The sequence below is a fragment of the Cricetulus griseus genome, chromosome 3 (genome assembly GCF_003668045.3).
Source record: "Cricetulus griseus strain 17A/GY chromosome 3, alternate assembly CriGri-PICRH-1.0, whole genome shotgun sequence".
Taxonomy (NCBI): domain Eukaryota; kingdom Metazoa; phylum Chordata; class Mammalia; order Rodentia; family Cricetidae; genus Cricetulus; species Cricetulus griseus.
Window position 1 is genome coordinate 185,078,602 of NC_048596.1, and position 17,015 is coordinate 185,095,616.

Consider the following 17,015-nt stretch of genomic DNA (forward strand, 5'->3'; position numbering starts at 1 on the left):
ACTTCCTCTTTGGGCCTAGGAAGCAGCAGTCAGTTTCTAGGCCTAGATAGGAACTTAATCTGGTAGCCCCAGAATGTCTATGAAGGCCTTCACTTGGCACCAAAAAATAGGATATTTACACCGAATTGCATTTAGGAAGGACATCTTCATTCTACATGCACCCCTGTCCCCTATCACAGCATCACCTTTTGGGAAAGATTTAGCTTAAATCTTAAAAAAAAAAAAAAAAAAAAAAAAATCTATCCATAGATTTACACATGTATTGCTAGCCAGAGTGGGGCCGATTAAGTGGCTTCTAGGGTGAACCAATCCAGTGGGCCAGACTGTCTGGACACTGCTACACTGCGGGTGTAGCTTCCAAAGACAGACCCAGCATATTGGGCAGACTGGAGATTTCTGGCTGCCAGCTCAATTCTTTTATGAGGTGTCTAGAGTCAGCTCCCCAGAGAGGAGGAGGCTAAAATGAGGTCACCTGGTCCTGCAGGTCAGCAGGGAAGGTTCTGCCCTGGGGCTGTGTGCCCCAGCGCTCTGATAATGCAGCATTTTCGCTTTAATGCATCTGAAATGTGGATTATACTATTAATTACTGCAGGACAAAACAGGATTAGTGCAGCTGCTCTGCTCTCCCCTCTGCACTTTTACACTTCCCCTTTGCCAGGGACCAGCCAAAAGGGCAGTTGGTTTTCCTGTGGGCTGTCTTTTGTTTTAGCCGCAGGGGGTGCAGAACCTCTGGGGCTCCAAAGACAGAGAATGAGAAGGAGGCACTGGGCTTGGGGGGTGGGGAATGGGGGTAGAGGGTTCCTTCCCTTTAGCTGGCTTCTTTGCTGGTATCTGTGTGTGGGTCTGCACTGTGGCCTGACCTCAGTAGGGAGAGTCTGAGCCGTGAGTGTTTTGCTCTGTGTTGGGAGCTTCGGATTTCCCCAGCAGGGGCCATGATGCCATGGAATGTTCTACTCTTGCATGGAAGCCCACAGGCTTCTGGTGGGTTTGCGGCTTTCTTATATAGTCAAAACTTGCAAAGGGGAAATGCTGGGATGGCTCAGGGTTTAGGCACTTTGCCGAACAAGTCTGATGACCTGAATTCGATTCCCAGAAGCCAAGTAAAGGTGGAAGAAGAGAATCACTCCACAGAATTATTCTCTGATGGCCACACGCACATCCTAGTGCACGTGCCCTCCCTGTCTCACTCTACACACACTTACACTTGAAAAAAAAGGTGCAAAAGGAAGACCTTGACTTCGACTGCTTGTCTCTAGCCCAGGGTGAGGGTGGAGACTGTGGTGGCCTGCAATGAGGTAATGCCCTTGTACTTTCAGAAGTTCTAAATCCCCAAGCTTGGCTACTGCTCCCTTATCTTTGCATAAAATGTTATAGATTTTAAGTAATATATGATTACATTTTCTATTTTTCCCATATTCAAGCTAGTGTGCTCATTTTTCATCCATATGGAATGATTTTTTTTTTTTAATAGATGAGGCATTAAATAACCGCGTCTCACTAACAATGGTCCCAAGAGCACACAACTTGGTAGTGTTTGCAGTTCGGTACAGTGTAATAATCTGTCGTGTGCAGGCGTGTGGATTTCTGTTTACTGGCATCCTTCATTATAGGGTAACATAATATACAGAATTTCCCAGTTGCAGAAATTAGAAAGTAGGGAACAGATTCCTTCAACATAAATTGAAAAGCTGATTTATGGGGTTTATTGTTTCTTCTCTCTCAGCTTGGAATGACAAAGTCTGTGGGAAGGGAAGGAGTTGATGTGGCAGAATACTTTCTATCACAGGTTATTTCAATTAATTTGGGATTGCCATTCACTTGAAGCAATAATGGGACATGTGCAGCACCAGAGCTGCACAGTAGCATTTGGGAGGGAAGGGGGGCTGCTAAGTGAGGAAGGGTGGGGAAAACTGGGCCTATTGGCCCTCTCAGCTTCACCCTGTGAATTAGGAGGGTTCAAAATAGCAGCCTGTCTGAAACCCAGTGAACTCATAAGGTCTGTTTATTCCCCAGTTTCCCCCAAGATCTTAATTCTTCTAAAGTTGGAAATTAGAGAAATTATAGAATCAGAGGTCATTTTTTAAATCTTTTCTTTCTTTCTTTTTTTCTTTAGCCATAGCTAGCCTTGCTTAGTGAAACTGAGGGCTAACTTGCATTAGAGAAAGTGTGGGCATTGACTGGGGAATATGTGTTGGATGTCTGTGGTTTTATTTCATCCATGGGAAATGGGCTGCTTACTAATTAACTTAAAGGGGCTGGGGGTGAGTCCAGTGAGTAAGGGTGCTTGCTTAGCATGCAGAAAGCCCTGGGTTTGATCCCTAACATTACATAAACTGGGTATGGTAGCACATGCCTGTGATCTCAGCACTTGAATGGCAGCCAGAGAATCAGAAGTTCAAGGTCATCCTCAGCTACAAAAAGCTTTCAAGGTCAGCGTGGCCTGTATGAGACCCTTTCTTTAAAAATGGAATTAACGTTCTCCTGATCACACTTGTGTGGAAGTGTGGAAAGTAAAATTGTTGCTGTAGAATCATGAGGAAAACACCAAAGTTCCACAGATCCAAGATGTAGGAGTCATTGCCAAGCTTGTGTTTAGGGGCATATTTGTAGCTTACAGCCCTTTCATCAATTTTTTCATCCCTTTCATTATTAAATAGGAGAAAATGAGAACAAATGGACTTAGTGTTTAATTTAGAGTTGAGAAGAATAAGTAAAAAAGATATCTTGAGAAAGAATTGTAAGAAACAAGTGAAATTAATGAGTTGGAAAAATAGAAGCATTTGAACTGGTAAATCTAAGAGCTATTTATTTTGGGAAAAAAGAAAAGAAGTAGGCTAAATCATTATGGTGTCTAAATAAGAAAAGAGAAAGCCCAAGTATGCAAAACTAAAAACAAGTTGGTATCTTGAAAAAAGAGTACCGTTCTAAGTTGTATTTGAAATGAAGTAATTGCAGTAACCTAAAATACATATGTGAGAATCCCAGTGAGGAAGCTATCTGAGGAAATGATGCAGACATCTAAAACTTTAAACCAGGAAGAGAGAGAGACAGACAGACACAGAGACAGACAGACAGAGAGACACAGAGAGAATATGAGTAAGAATAACAAAACAACCAGAAGCCTTCCTAAAAAAGGGTCTGGGCTACAGTAAGTTTAATGGATGAGGTAAGTTCTTTAAACTTTAGTCGACAAAATAATCACCTGCTCAGTACATTTTCCCAGAGCTTAGGAAAGCAGACACAGCACCACAACTGGCTTTATAAAAGTATCACAGCTCTGGGGACCAGCGTTGTCACCAAAGATGTCCAGAGATGACAGGGATGCAGGGAATAGCAGATGATCATGGAGTATTAGCCTGGAGAGAATAAGGCAGAAAATAGTGAACTTGATATCATATCCTGACTCAAGAAAAAGGGAAGGAGGGAAGATTACTCGGGCATGAGTGTAGGTGCAAAAATGCCAGATAATAGTCATACATAGATGTTTCTAGCACTTGTTAAAAAGAATTGTAACCAGAGGGTTCATCCTAGGAAAGTCAGATTAGTGTTCGGATGTCTTCTCTTGAGGTAACCCTGTAAGCAGAGCAAAGGGAAGCATTAAAAAGACATTTGTTATTTTTGTTCTTGTTTCTGGTTTGCTACAAAGGGATTTCATTCACTCAATGACTTCAGACTTAACAGTGAAGCAGGAGTGGCAGCATTTTGCAATGGGGAAGGGAACAAAGACAGCCCATTTCTTTTTCCTGCCTTATTGAATTGGCCAGCAAACCAGAGTTAAAAAGAAGCAATGGGAATCATTTGTAGATGTTATTGTCTTCCTAGGGCACTCAAATATGTTGAAATTTGATTAAGGAGTTGAGTTACAAAGTAAAATTAAAAAATAAACAATAAATAAGCTTCCCATCAACTAGGGAAAAGTGGTTAGAAAATGCTGAGCCAACACAATGGGCTGGAATCAAATGGAAACACCTGACAAAGGCAGAATTTTGAATAAGCAGAGGAATTAGATTGATAGCCTGTGTTCCTGGGTACTTTTGAGTACCAAGTACTATATTAACATTTTCCATGGATTTAGCTCACTCATTCCTTTTGAGAAGAATATACAGGAGGCACTTCTCCCGTTACAACTGAGGAGACTCAAGTCCAGCGGACTATATGCATCAGCTATAGTGGCTACTTAATAGCACATCTTTGGGCATGCTGTGTGCATCAGCCTCAGGCCTTTTACACTGCACTGGGTGTATTCTGTGATTCTTCAGCTGCACTTTTAGACACTTTAAACTGCAACTATTCCTCCTCATATACATCATCAGCTCCACTGGAGTTGGTGGGGTTAATCATGAAAGAGCAGAAAGTGTTTAAGTCCATGTTCATCTGAATGCACGCAAGAGCAGAACTCTCACGCTAGCACTTCTGGATTTTGGACAGGTGATAATTGATTTGCTAGACTTCAAAAAATACCAGGAGACTGAGGATTGCCAATTTAAGGCCAGATTGAGATGTGTAGGGAGTTTGAGGCTAGCTTGGGCTCTATGGTAAAATGAAACAGAATCTCAGAGGGTGGACAGTTTGGTAAGACACTCATCTTGCAAGCATTTGACTAAGTTCCCCAGAACCTGTGTGAAGTTGCTAGGCATAGATGGTACATGCTTATATTGGTGCTGGGGTGAAAGAGACAGGAGGATCCGCAGTGCTCACTGGTCACTGGTCTAGCAGAATAGATGAGCTTCTGGTTCAACGAGAGACACCATTGCAGAGGAGGTGTATGATGTTCTTCAGGGTGACACCCAAAGTTGTCCTTCAGCCTGCTGGCATTCGCATGTACGTTAACGCCCCCGACCTCACACACTACAAAACAAAAGTCTACATGGTGGGCATTAATAGCAAAATTAAAAGGTATCTGCCAAACTGGGAAAAGATGTTTATGGCTCATGTAATTGACAAGCTGTCATCAACATCTTCACTATACGAAGAGTTCTAAAAATTGGAGATGGCTGAAGATGGTAGAAAATGGGACTCAAGCATAAAAGGGTGACCCAGAATTAGTTCAGGTCATTCAGAAAGCCAGATGACTAGCATTTCATTACCTTTAGTTGTTTGATTATGGGTGAGGCGGGGCCTTTTTGTGGTTTTCAACCAAAATTTATTTAGTTGGTTTTATAAGGCACATGTTCTGTTCTGGTGAATAGGTAGAAAAGTCAGTATATGCTTTATAGGGAGTAGCTTGGCCATGTGTGTCACAAGCCTTGACTATAACATTTGCTTAAGTGTGGAGCTTGTCTACTCCAGATTCCTGTTTCCTCCTGGAATTCACTAGGTAGACCAGGCTGGCCTCTAACTCACAGAGATCCATCTGCCTCTGCCTCCAGGGTACTGGGATTAAAGGTGTGCTCTACTATGCCATACCCAACTATATATTTAAAGAAATCTCTCTCTCTCTCTCTCTCTCTCTCTCTCTCTCTCTCTCTCTCTCTCTCTCTCCTTTCCTCCCCCCATCTCTCCCCTCCCCCCTCTTCCCTGTCTTCTCTCTCCTCTCTGTGTTCCTCTGGCTGCCCTGGAACTAGCTTTGTAGACCAGGCTGGCTTCTTATTTTCAGAAGTCTTCCTGTCTCCACCTCCTGAGTGCGGGGATTAAAGGTGCTAAAATTCATTTTTCCAAATCATTTTCCCTGGTAGAGTGTCAGCTTCATAAGGGTGACATCAGGACACCCATTCATGTGATGTCTTTGTGCTGACATCAGTTAAACAGAAGGCTGTGTGTGCTCTAGAACTTCAGTCTAATTAAAAATACATATAAAGGAGAAGCTAAAGATTACAATGTATATAAAAATAATTAGTGAGCAGTTATTTTCAGGTATTAGAATGTTAGCTACTTAAAAAACTTTTAATTAGTGTGGGTGTTTTGCCTGTATGTCTCTCTGTGGACCCCATGTGTACTTGGCACCCTTGGAGCCCAAAAGAAGGCATGGGATTCCCTGGTACTGGAGTTACAGATGACTATAAGCTGCTGTGTGGGTGCTGAGAATTGAACCCCAATCCTCTGGAAGAGCAGCCAGTTCTGTTACTGCTGAGCTGTCTCTCTAGCTCCCCATTTAGGCACTTTTGATATTCTTTTTTGAACTCCAAACAAGTTAATGTCTATTACTTTTTGTTTTATTTTAAATGTGTGTGTGCGCTCCCTCACACTGGCTCATGCCACTGCACAGGTGAGGTCAGAGGGCAACATTGTAGAGTCAGTTGTCTTTTTTCACCTTTGGGTTTCAGGGATAGGAGCATAGAAACCATCTTGTCTATACTACTTGTGATTTGAGAGGTGGCCTCTCCATCTATAGCCCAGGCTGACCTAGAACTCACTACTCCAGGCTGGCTATATTCAGCAGCCTTCCCAGTACTGGATGACAGGCATGAGCCACCTTGCCCAGCTTCTGTTACTTACATAGCATAGAAATAAAAATGTTTGCAACTTAGTAAGAATGTAGAATCATTTGAGTAGCACTGGTCTGTGGTTGTGTCTGGAAGCCTGTTGCAGATGGTTCAGTTTTGTGAATTAGGGAAAACCTAAACAGTATGAACACTACACAGAGTGCCCGTAGGCTACTTAACTTTAATTATTTATGATGTTTACTGTAAGCATCTGTGGTATGTGTTTGTAAAAATAAAGGAAGTCTTAGTGATAAGCAGGCCTGGAGAGCCTCTCTGCTTAGGTTGGCTCTCTGAGTAGGAATGGTTGTGTTGTCTGCCTGGATTTTAAAGTAAAGATGAGCAGGGGATGTGCCTTTGTGCAGATGGCATCTTCCCCACTCTTACGTGAACAAGTCTGTGTATGAACATCTGGAGATCAGCCATTGTGTGTGCCAAAGGGTGTAGGAAGGTTGCAAGTGGCGTTTTCGTGGTTGTGGTTGGCATGTTTTTCCTGGAGCCTCCTAGATTTCTGGGTGGCCACGGGACATAATTGGTACCAAATTCTGTCCCTGACTTTGGGTGTCAGTTTCTTGACTAGGGAATGGAAGTTACTTTTAGCCTTCACACTCTGAGGCAACTTGGTACCTTTCCATTTTCAGGTAACTTAATAACTGCATTGAATAAGACGTGACCAGAAAGCAACCATCAAGTGTGGTCTGTGTGACAATCCCATGCTGCCACTTATCACAAAGTTTAGCTTTTCTTTTGTAAATCAGAGGTGTGGTCTGGGCACCACTTATAATCCTAGCAGTTGGGTGGCTGAAGCAGGAGAATTACAGTGTTATAAGCTACAGAGCAAGGGTTGTACAGATCTGTTGTCCCATCTGAAGGCTTGACTGGGGAAGGACCCACTTCTGAGCTCACTCTAGGTGCTGATAGGTCACAGTTCCTCTAGGGCTTTCAGGCAAAGACCCTGTTGACTGTTCATTGAAGGGCACCTTGCCCTGTCCAGAGAGGCTTCTGACATGGCACTTGGCTTCTGTAACCTCATTTCAGAAGTGACAGCCTGTAGCATCTGCCTTATCTGTTTGCATTCTGTTGGTGGGGAGAAGTTGGTCACTCTCTCATGTCCAGGGGAGAAAGGATTACCCAGGATATGAATGCAAGGAGGTGGGCTGTTGGGCTGGTTTCCTGTAGATGCTGTTTGCTAGGATGTTAAGTGAGGTCATGGTTTGTTAAACTGTCAGGAACATCTTAGATGGTCATTGTTGGTTCTTCCTCCTAAATCCCATCCTGAATTTAAAAAAAAAAAAAAAAAAAAAGGTCTCCATTGGAGGAATCTGTGCTGCTTAGTGGAGACTCTGGGAATCAGTCAGAATGTAGAAGAGGGAGTCATCTCAGTAGCTGACATTTGTCTGCCCTCCTTTCCCAGTTAGGCCTGCCTTCAAGTGTCTATTGGTTGGACAGTTAGACTCAGGATTCCATGCCTTGTGTCTACTGGGTGTGGTACATGCAGTGTAATTTGAGAAGGACATGGGTGTTGGGCCTCTGCAGATGCCCAGTGTGTTCCTATGGGCCAGGCAGCTATGTAGGGAAACACCCAGGAGCCTTGGAAGCCATGGGCTGGAGTAGGAGTAGACCAGCTTCCTGCAGTTGTCCCTTCTGGTGTCTGCATGTGGCCATTAGGCAGTCAAGGACTAGGCTGGCCTGGCACGTCTTCTGGTTAAAGGATACTCCAGTGGGTTGAGCTGGGTGCCAGACATTGCCACAACCCTAGGAAATGAGTAAGGAAAAAAAAAAAAAAAAGCAAAGGAGAGTCCTCCTTTAGAACAAGCCGAGCTTTGTGCAGAGCGGGCTCCAAGTATGAAAAGCCCATTGTTCCCAGATGGCTTTTAATTAATACTCAGCACTCACACCCATCGGCTCACCAGCAAGAGCCGCCTCCTTCCTCCCTTCTCCACATGCTCTTTGTCCCTCACTTTGATGCCCTGGGGACAGGTTTAGGGACCCTTGTGGATGGGAGAGTTGAGTATGTTGTTGAGTGTGGACACACAGTGATCCTCATTCTTTGTTCCTGTTCAGGATTCATAGTTGGGTGAGCCCCTCCACCTGTTCCAAAGCAGTGCGTTGAATCTGAAGGTTGGGAAACAGCTCTGTCCCCCGTGGGGTTCTGGGAAGAAAGCCCAGCCTTGGCCCGCTCCAAAGCTTCGAGCACACCTTTTCTTGCCTACAGCCAGAACAGGGAGCCAGAGTGAGCGGTGTTCTGTGTTTCCGTTTCTCCCTGATTGCCCTGCTCTTAGAGCCCAGTCTGGACTGAGGAGGCTTTAGCTTGACAGTGATGCTTTCTAGATCAGATCATGAGCTCTGGTAGATGGGGTCAGTCAGATTCAGAAAAGAGATGCACCGAGCTGGGCGTTGGTGGTACACGCCTTTAATCCCAGCACTCGGGAGGCAAAGGCTGGTGGATCTCTGTGAGTTCGAGGCCAGCCTGGTCTCCAGAGCGAGTGCCAGGATAGGCTCCAAAGCTACACAGAGAAACCCTGTCTCAAAAGAGAGAGAGAGAGAGAGAGAGAGAGAGAGAGAGAGAGAGAGAGAGAGAGAGAGAGAGAGATGCACCCTGCGTTGATGGTATAAAGCAAATGGGCCCCCTCCAGAGTTGCAGGCGTGTGCTGCAGCCTCCCGAGGGATTCCTCCTGCCTGGCACTGGAAGGCTGGTCCATATCTTCTTTGTTGGTTCTCAGTAGCATGGAGTTCATTCTGTGCAGGACTAGATGGAGTGGTCAGGCCTGAGCCGGTCTTGCCCAGCCCTGGACTGAGTTGACAAAGCCTGTGGAGTTTTCCTGTGTCTCTGTATCTTAAGATTACCTAAGGAACAACTTCAGTTGATCATTTGAGTATGTTTCATCATTTTGTATGTGTTATATCAAACTTGGCGTGACTAGGGCAGAGTGATCTGGTGTGATCATGAGTTAGGTAGTAAGGAAAGCATCTCTGGTCACAGGCAACATCCCAGTCTGCTTTGTGGCCACACACAGTTAGTTCCATGTGCTTAAGGACATACAGGGTTATGAGGGTTTCAATTCATGAAACCCCAGGGTTTCTTCTGGACCATCTGCTCTTAGATATAATCAGACAGTTGCACAGGATTCCTTGAATCTGGTCACTCTAGCACCAGCAAGCTTCACTTTGGACCTTGTCATCCAACTATAGTTGTGAATGTTGTGGCGAAGAGTCTCGAATAGTATGAACTATTACAGAGAGGCCAAATAGAGTCGGGGTCTGAGATCTCACCTACAGTCTTCAGTCACATAGTACCGAAGCCACTGGTCAGATGTGGTCACCAAGCACGAGGAAGTTTGTTCTGAGAGCATAAAACACATTTCATATTTTACCCAAAAAAGGAGGGCACACCTTAATAAAATCTGGATTGATTACATTTGAGATCAGATGATAGATAATGGGTAGATAAGCTGTATTACCATCCACCTTACTGTCCTGCTTCCTTCTTTAAAAAAAAAAATGTGATTATTTGGAAATTTACAATTACATAGGTAGCTCCTATATTTGTTTGCTTTTGAAACACGATTTTGAAATGTAGTCCAGGCTGGCATGTGAACTCATGGCAGTCCTCCTGCCTCAGCCTCCATGAGTATTGGAATTACAGGCATCAGCCATCATGCCTGCCTCTGTGGCTTCCATTTTAGGTGAAGGATTTAGATCAGTGGTTCTCAACCTTCGTAACACTGTGACCCTTTACTATAGCTCCTCATGTTGTGCTGACCCCCAGCCATACAGTTATTTTCATTGTTACTTCATAACTGTAATTTGCTACTGTTTTGAATTGTAATGTAAATATCTGTGTTTTCTGATGGTCTTAGGCAACTCCTGTGAAGGGGTCCTTTGATCCCCAAGGGGATCATGACCCAAAGGTTGAGAACTCCTGATTTAGATGAAGCATAGCTTGGGCTTGTTAGTCGGTGGACTTGGTGGGAAGTCAGGTTTTTCTGTAGTTGGGAGTCCTATGAATGATTTCATGGTAAACAATCTGTATTTGCTTCTTGGATTAAGCTAATTTAGACAGACTGTCCTCAGATTGCATCCTTTCCAGCTATGGCCACACTATGGCCAGGAGACTAGCTACCCCCATATTTGGGAGATGTGAGTGTCATTTGGTGTGCAAGGACTGTGGGAAGTCCTGGAAGGGAACGGTATTGCTCAAGAGTTTCAGCAGCCCTCCAGGGTAAAGGACAACTGTTGCTCAACCTGTGAGACCTTTAAGGAAAGACAGTGATTGCTCAAACAGGCCCCCTGGACCCTCTGAATGCAATCATGCAGGTTACACAGGCCCCGAACCAGATGTCACCATGAATTCTTCAGTGGTATTAAGAATGCTATGATGTGGTGATTAGCATACATGAGATTCTGGGTCTAATCCGCAGCATCAAAAACAAAACAAACAAACAAAACCCACCAAACATAAAAACAGAACAAAAACAAAACACACGGTTATCAGCAAGCAACACAGGCATCAAAATACAGCTACCATGGTGTGGAACAGAGCTTGTACACCTGCAGAAATTGTTGGGGTGACAGAGTGACTTCACATGGAGTCTGTGAAGCTCAGGATTGTTCTCCAGGGCCCTGGCATCAGTATCAGGAAGAACAAAGCTGTAATATGAGACCCGCTGTGCCAGGGTCTTTCTAAACAGCAAAGCTGGATTTCTGTTGGTGATTTCCTTTCTCAAAGGGGGCTTGGTTGGGTCTCTTTTTGAGTAAGAACCATGGTTCTCTTTCAAGGCATCTTGCCTTTCTGCACAGAAAGTGGCAACTTTTTTGTCTATGAAGACAGTCCTGCCTCATTCTTGGCTTTTCCTACAGAGGAGTTGAGGCTTCACAGACTGGCTGTAACAGCAGCTATGGGACCAGAGGAACGAAAGGGATCTTAAGCTTCTTTTAAGTTTGTCTTTGTAGTGATCCTGTGTCCACAGTACTGGTCAGACTAGTTCATACCTGGTTGATTGTTATCAGGAAAGTAAACTTAAGTCTACGGCCAGAACAGCCTCTATCATCTGGCAGCTTAGATTCATCAGGTGATACTGCCATGGCCACAGCAGTGGGTGCAGGGTTGCAGGTGGGAAATTGGGGCTGTTTGCAGAGAGAGGTCCTGAGCACCCCCATTCTGGCGCCCTCCCTGTAGACTCACATCGGGTTACTGGTCTCACCTTGTTAAGAGATTTGCCTTGTTTTGTGAATAGTTGAGGGTTCATTGGTAGCATATTGGTATCTGGTGACTGTCTGGGTAGCCATGGGGGTGGTGGAGTCCAACCCTTTATCAAGGATCTGCTTGGTGCTCTGGTCACACTGGTTTCTAGAAGATGAAAGACCACTGTCTCTGCCTGTAGGAAAACAATGTCCAGTAGGACTAACCATTATCCAAGCAAATAATTACCTGCATTTAAGGGCTCAGAAGAAACTGAGAATAAACATTCTTAGTAAGGAGGAAAGCCACAGTAGGACGGGGCTTCTTGAGCAGAAGGTTGAGAAATTTCGGGGCCGGAGGGCCCTGGGTGGCTCAAACGATACCAGCATTTCTTTGCCTTTAATTTGCAACGTTCTCATCTGACCCTCTTACAATTTTAGAGGTCCTGTGGCCAGATCCAGGCCTTCCCTGTGTCATGCTGATGTGCCGAAGCCTCTTGGAGTGATGTGATTTGCCAGAGGTCCGACAGTGGGGAGTGCCAGAGTACCCCGTGCGGGGTTCATGGGCTGATTCCTGTGTGCTTGTTGCCTGCCACACCACATCCCTGGCTTCGGGTCTCTGCAGAGGCTGGGAGAGCCGTGAGGACTGACAGCCTTTGTGTGTTTCATAGGAGAGGAATTTGGGGGCTGGCCTTGGGAAGAGGCCTATGACAGCTGTGACTGTGGATGTGATCCGAGGGACAAAGAAGTTGTCCATCAGACAGGTTTGTGCCAGCGGTTTAATTTCCTTTATTTCAGGACTGGAAGTTATTTAAATTACTTTATAGACTTCCTGCTTCCTTACAAGAGCTCATTAAGAGCAGGCTGAACTGCTTCTTTGCCATAATGGGGCTCCTGGACTTGCAGTTCCAGTTCTGCCCTCTAGGGCGTCAGGAGCAGAGAGGAGTGTGGTAAAAACAGAATTTGGGCAGTTCTATTAGATGACACTTTAAAAATAGCCCACACTTCATTTTATCCATCTATGTATTTATTTATTTATTCATTTATTCAATTTATAAGATAATGTGTGTGCGTACATGTGGCATGCCAAATGTATGGAGGCCAGAGGACAGCTTGTGGGGAGTTGGTTTTCTCCTTCCACTGTACGGGCCCTTGGACTCGAACTCAGGTGGTCAGGTTTGGCAGCAGGCATCTTTGCACACTGAGCCATCTCACTGGCTGTGGTGCCTCATAGGTGTCCAATGATGGATTAACTTAGGTGGTCTAATGCAAACATACTCTTTACTCCATAGACTATTTCCTGGAACTTGTCAGTTTTGCTATAACTCATGTTCTGGGAAAGTGGCAGGCATATCTCATCTGGCCTTATAATTCAGGACCCTAGTTACAGTTTTAGTTATTGAAGCAAAGCATTGGGCTAAGTGTAATTTTATAAGCAGAGACATGGATCAAGAAGGCTATGGAGTCCCTTGCTGATAAGGATGATGTGCTGGTATGACTTAGAGTCATTTAGCCCTCTGGTTTACTTGATAGGAAAGCTTTCAAATGAATTCCAGAATTCCAAAAGAGCTCTCTTAGCCCAGGTCTTAAAGAAGATGCATATTTAATTAACTAAATGTTTTATGTTTAGACATTCCAAGAAAATAATTTTTATATGACAAAAAAAAAAGAGACCACGTCCTCTTGTACATCTTTAATTGTCCCACTAGGGGACACCTACCCCAGAGTGCAGAGATGAGCTGGTTGCACAATGAACATGTATTTAAGAGGGACAGAGATTGTGCCATTGTCAAGCTGTGGCTGGCTCCCTGCAGATGTGCTTGCCAGCTGTTTACTTATCACTGTCCTGGGAAAAGCTAGAAAAGGTTGGAGGCCTTCCTGGACCCAGTGACTTTTGAACAGTAATAGGTCAAAAGTCACTGGAATGGGTATGTGCAATTGGTGTTCAGTATGTGTTTTTTTTTTTTTTTTTTTTTTCCCTGACCCAGAAGGTTCTGGGCATTTGCAGGAATTGCCATCCTTTAGGGTCAGGGTGAGAAACTCACTCTTTCGTTGTAGGCAGACAGCAATATTTCCAAAGATGGAGATAATACAGCGACTTAAATATAACCTGAGTCAGACCTGCATGTCTAAGCGAATGCCGAGTTTTAAATATTCATTTACAACATTAAGCTCTGTAATTTCTTCATAAAGAATTCTAAAATAATAAAGATGACCTGGTAGGCAAAATTCCCTTGTATTTTCTAAAAGCTTTTCATAAGGTCCCTCATAAAAGATTAAGAGAGAACAAAACCACAGTATGGCACGGAGTCCTTGTTGCGGATTAAAAAATGACTGAGTGATCGGGAGCAGAAGAATGCTGGTGGAGGCCCACTGCTCATAGCGGGGAGAGGTTAATCGAGGGGCATCTGAGGACTCTGTCGTGGGGGCCAGAGTTATTAAGTATATTAATTGTTTGGGGAAGCAAATGAAGGGGGAATTCGTGCAATCTGCTGCTGCTACCCTGGGTTTTGTAACTGGATTCAACCCAGAGGTGTCCTGAATACATTGGGAAACCAGACAGTACTGTGGCGGGGAAAGGAAATTTGAAGTCCATGGAGTACTTAGGTGGGAAATCTTGTCTACATGGGAATCTGCTATGACTTCTGAACCTTCTGCCTCTTTCAGGGAAAGACTTCCAGCAGTTCTCTTGGGTACCAGCAACTTCAGGAAATTTAGAGCAAAAAGCAGGTGGAGGCCATTGTACACTTCACAAGGCTGATGGTGGAGCTGATGGGCGGGGAGGTAACACTCACTGTCCAGTTAGAGGGAGAAGGTGTTTAAGTTTGAATCCCATTAAGGGCTTGCTGCTGTGTGTGGAGGTTTGCCTTTTTATTTCTTAGAAGGGACTCTGTATGTTACCCTGAACCATGTTACCGGTAGAGGAGGTGGCCTGTTGGAGTCTGGCAGAATACTCATGCATAAACTCCAGATGCTTCAGTTCTGCTGACTCTGAAGCAGCAGCAGCAGCAGCAGCAGCTTCTCCTCCTCCTCCTCCTCCTCCTGTTTTGTTTTTTGAGACAGGGTTTCTCTGTAGTTTTGGAGCCTGTCCTGAAACTTACTCTGTAGACCAGGCTGGCCTCGAACTCACAGAGATCTGCCTGCCTCTGCCTCCCGAGTGCTGGGATTAATGGCCTGTGCCACCACTGCCCAGCTATGAAGCATCTTCTAAGGTGAACAGTGCTGCATGTTTGAGTTGAAGTAGTGATAGAAATAGACATGGGTGAAGGGTTAAGGTAGGTCAAGCAATCCTATGCTGGGTGTCCTGCCTCTTGCATCACCTACTGATGCTTCCCTAAGGCTAATTCCCACATTCCTTCTGAGGCTGAGATGAAACTTCGTTGCGCATGTCTGTTTATCTTGAGAGCTTGTATTTCCTGAATAGGTTTTTCCAGGCAAGCCCTAGATGTCTTCCTTGGCCACTTGCCTTTGTTTACCAATTTTCTTTTGTAGCTCCCTAAGTCCTTACCCAAGTCCCACTTTAATTAATCCCTGAAAAGCTCTGGCCTCCTTCAGGATTGTTGCTGATCCCTCCCTTTTTGCTGTGAGCAGATAGTTGCATCTGTGTGGGTTGGGGTCTCTGACAGGGCTCCTCCAGGGGATTTTTGCATCCTTGGTCCAGCACCGTTAGAAGCTGCAATTACTACGCAGTGGCTAATTACTCTGCCTGACATTAGATCAGTGGACAGAGGGGGCTCCAAGCCTGTCAGCAGAGGTCAACCAGAGGTCCTCTCACTCAACAGCCCTCCTGTGATAGCCGGACACAGAGAAAGGCATTAATGGGGAGAGCTGAGGGCTGGCTCTGCTGCAGGTCTTTGCTGGGGGATGGGAGAGGCAGAAGGCTATTGATGACTGAAGAGGTCACAGAGGCTGATAACCCTTCACACGACCCTTCCCAGGAAGCCTGAAGGAAGGAGAGGTGGCTTTGCATGGGAGATGATGCCCTGCACAGAGCCAGAGATACAGAGAGGAAACAGGACATGATGCTGGGATGGTGGCTGACCCTTAGGAAAGCCAGTTTTGCCCACCCTGAGAGAATGAGACAACTTGGAGCACTGTTTTTGCTGTGTCTGTTCTGTGCCAGTTGACATACATTTTTGTTTGAGTGGGATCTCTTGGTGAAACTGTACTTATCTGCTTTTGCCTTGATTCAAGCGGTAATATCTAAGGAAGTACAATGGGTGCTAGTCACATTGCTCAAACAAACTCAGGGCATGTTGTATTCACTGAAGTATCATTAAGAACATGCTAGACCATGGCCACCGGTGTGTGTATGGTAGTCTAGAGAATAAATACGAAAGAGACACTGAACTGAAATCTGAGAACACTCTTATCAGCGACTTCACCCTTCACAGTTTTTGTTACCCCAGCTCACCCACGGCCTGAAAAATACTAAATGGAAAATTCCAAAAAGGAAGAATTTGTAGGCTATAAGTAATGTTTATCATAGCATATTATTCAGTTATTCCCCTTGGCTATTAGTTACTGTTGCTAACCTGCTGTGCCTAAATTGGGTATTGTCATATGTATGTGTGTGAGATAAGGAATAGTATATTTAGAAGTCAGTCCTACCTAGAGTTTCAGACATCCAAGGAACATCTAAGGAGATGTGTCTCCTGCAGATTGTGTGTGTGTATGTGACTCTTATACTCATTTTCTTTTTTTGGGGGGGTTGGGTGTTTGAGACAGGGTTTCTCTATTGATTTGGAGGCTGTCCTGTAATTAGCTCTTGTAGACCAGGCTGGTCTCAAACTCACAGAGATCCAACTGCCTCTGCCTCCTTAGTGCTGGTATTAAAGGTGTGCGCCGTCACCACCTGGCTTATACTTGTTTTCAAACCCAGTATTCTGTCGCCCGAAATGTGCGACCACAGGCAGGACTCTATTTCTCTGAGCCTTGAAAGTGAGGATAGGGTCTTTGTTGGGTTATACACTGAATGAAGCAAGGCCACTTCTTTCTCTGTGTGTTTGTATGCATGAATATTAACAGAAAACAACCACTAGCCATCTACTGTGCTAAATACTACCGGTCACGAAAAGCTTCACAACCAGGTAAGAAGGCAGCAGTGAGCCCTACTTATATCTGATGAACTTGAGATCAAAAGTAGGCTCAGAGCTCATGCACAGCATTTATATTTATCTATTTATTATTTACTTACTGTCAGGGGGATGGAACCCAGGGGTTCATGCATGATGCTTGGCAAGCAGTCTCTCACTAAGTTGCATCCCCCAGCCACTTGTAGCTTTCAGATGATCTGTCTGCGAGGATGTCAGCCAAGTACAGAATGATTTAACACTCATACTACTACTGCGTGTGTACTAGAGTGATACCACCTACTATTCCTTACTGTTGCTATATTATACTGATACTGTATCG

At 44.7% G+C, this 17,015-nt stretch overlaps 1 protein-coding gene across 4 annotated transcripts in view; it reads left to right on the forward strand.

Annotated features, from left to right (window-relative positions):
* The window catches only part of Zfhx3 (zinc finger homeobox 3), a 244,019-nt gene that overhangs the window by 34,173 nt on the left and 192,831 nt on the right, over nucleotides 1-17,015 (forward strand). The window contains exon 2 of one of the 4 annotated variants that reach the window (XM_027405956.2): nucleotides 12,042-12,364. The exons of the other annotated variants lie outside the window; for them this stretch is intronic. The gene's annotated coding sequence lies outside the window, so the exon portion shown is untranslated. The remainder of the gene's footprint in view (nucleotides 1-12,041; nucleotides 12,365-17,015) is intronic. 4 annotated transcript variants of the gene reach the window in all.